This window comes from Macrobrachium nipponense, chromosome 12 (assembly GCF_015104395.2).
Source record: "Macrobrachium nipponense isolate FS-2020 chromosome 12, ASM1510439v2, whole genome shotgun sequence".
Taxonomy (NCBI): Eukaryota; Metazoa; Arthropoda; class Malacostraca; order Decapoda; family Palaemonidae; genus Macrobrachium; species Macrobrachium nipponense.
In genome coordinates, this window is record NC_087205.1 from 30,493,253 (window position 1) to 30,495,752 (window position 2,500).

At 39.6% G+C, this 2,500-nt stretch overlaps 1 protein-coding gene across 14 annotated transcripts in view; it reads left to right on the plus strand.

Moving 5' to 3' along the window:
• Positions 1 to 2,500, plus strand: part of LOC135224450 (synaptogenesis protein syg-2-like) — a 563,172-nt gene that overhangs the window by 97,716 nt on the left and 462,956 nt on the right. For 10 of the 14 annotated variants that reach the window (XR_010316738.1, XR_010316736.1, XR_010316741.1 and 7 more), the window contains exon 1: positions 971 to 1,095. The exons of 3 other annotated variants lie outside the window; for them this stretch is intronic. The gene's annotated coding sequence lies outside the window, so the exon portion shown is untranslated. Of the gene's footprint in view, positions 1 to 970; positions 1,096 to 2,500 lie in introns of those variants that run through there. One more of the 14 variants, XM_064263446.1, reaches the window with a different exon arrangement.

Genomic DNA, 2,500 nt, shown 5'->3' on the forward strand with positions numbered 1-2,500 from the left:
ATATATATTATATATATATATATATATAAGATATATATATATATATATATATATATATCTATATATATATGTATGTATATGTACATATATATATGCATATATAATGTGTGTACATTATGTTAATGTGTTTGTTTAAATATTTCCAGATTGTGCATGTTGTGAGTATAAGAAATGAATGGTGTATAATGTATTTGTGTAGCTCTGTCAGTTCGCCAGCTACCTGAGGAAAGAATGCAATACACACACACACACACACACACGCGCACACACACACACACGCACACACAAAGTCAGAGAGACAATTCAAAATAAAAAGACCTACCTGAAAGCAAAGCAAAAATAAGCAAAACCAAAATGCGAGAATGCTGACGTTCACTTGAAATTTTCAACCTCGTGGCATTGGAGCCGCAATATTAGACGTCATTTAAACGGCGATTCTCTCCATGCGGGCATCAACGAGAACTATGTATCCTTAAGAAATATGAAAAAAAAAAAAAGTTCTTTGAGTAACGTCAAAACACTATCCATGCGAGTACTTAAAGTATATGAATATGTGGATGATGTACAATAAGTAACATGACGTGGTAAGGATTGGGGGTGGGGGGAGAGGGTGAGGGTGGGAGGGGGAGGGCATGGGAGGGGGGGAGTTAGAGGGTGGTTATAAAGGGGTAAGAGTCGGTGGGTATGGAGTGAATATAGAGGGGTATGGGGTGGGCATGGAGTGGCCATGGAGCGTGTATAGAGTGGGTATTAGGGGGGTACGGGGTGATGATGATAGGGAAGTGAGTTGTTCATAGTGCCAAGAGGGCATGTGAGTGAGTAGTGACAAGGGGAAGGGTATTGGGAGGGAGGGGCAATGGGTATGGGTAGTGCCAGTCGTCGAGGTTGAGGTAGGGGGGCATTTCTGAACTGGGTTGGCACAGAGGGCATGCGAGGGGGGTGGATTGGGGGAGGGGGCGCTGAATAGTGCCCGAGTGCCAGAGGAGGTGCCAGTAGTTTGTGGGCATCGGTGTTGGGCAGAGAGGAGGAGAGAGAGAGAGAGGAGTGACTAGAGGGGTTTTTACGACTAATCGAAATTTTGTGCGAATTATCGAGGTGTGTTCGTGATGATTTTTGATGATTTTGGAAAATGTCAGAAATTGTTTTTCATGTCGAAATATATAGAAACTGATATTGTGACGTATTTAGGAAACGAGTGAATCAAAAGATTATCTTGGTGATGAGGAGCGAGAGAACTTGAAAATCGTTTCAGAAAATATTAAAAAAGGAACAAAAGTGATGACCCACGAGAATGTGTCGCCCTTTCGCGAGAGTACGTGAATCCCCGCGATCAGCTTCAGTGAAAGGCTCAATAATCTAGAGAAGTGTACGACCGCGAGTGAAAACTCTGTAAACAGCGACTTGTTTTGCGCCAAAACCGTTCAATCGTTTCACTTTCGCTGCTATCTAAGTCCCAGAAACTTCACTAACAACTACAGTAACAAAGATAGTAACAAAAACATCAATTACGCTGTGATGATTCACATCTTTGACGTCTTATTGCTACGATTAGTCAGATTTTTTTTTTTTTGTTTTTTTCTTGTTTTAGCTGCGTACATTTTTCTTATGCGTGTCACCTCTGCACGCTTGGAGAATGTTCACTGGCTTCGCGCCTCTAGTAAATATATGACTAATTTATCAACTCAGTCTTGTATATTTTGGCCGGATGGACACGTTTTAAATTATCCTCTCTCTCTCTCTCTCTCTCTCTCTCTCTCTCTCTCTCTCTCTCTCTCTCTCTCTCCATATGATTTGTCATCCTCTAAATACTTGTAGTATGTGAAATTTTAGCTTGTTTTACTTTAATTCTCTCTCTCTTTCTCTCTCTCTCTCTCTCTGTCTCTCTCTCTCTCTCAGCGAACATTTCAGCAGTTAGATCGCAACACCTTGCACATTGGTCCTTTGGGAGTTGAATGACCCGAAACTTCATCCAAATACTTTTCCCAGTACTAAAACTCTTGAAGTGATATTTCCGTTTTCATTAATCGGTTCTCGTTTTCTGTCACCGTGAAAGTCATCGTGAGAACGAGTAATATTAATTACGTTTTTAAATAAGCATTAAAATCTACGCATTTCTTTCGTTATTTATGAATGTTTAAGTGGCATTTGAATGGATGTTTAAATCTCCTGGCCTCTAACATTTTCTAACAATTCTTGAGGTTTTTTTGAATGAGCATTGAATATTATTGGTATAATTCATTTATAGTGAGTGTTTGAATTTATAAATAAATATGATGATATCCACTTGTTGTAGTATTACAAGTTATACGAAATTTTGTCAAACTCTCATTGAAAGCAGAGATTTCTGCATAACTGGACGAACTTCAAGCCAACTGGAGCTACCAATGCTCGAGTCATTGATGACAAAACAGTTGGTTCCGAAATTGAACAATCAGGCTTCGGCTGTTCCTTTATACCTGTCGTATTAATAATACTTTTGTTCTTCCGTTTTTGTCTCGAA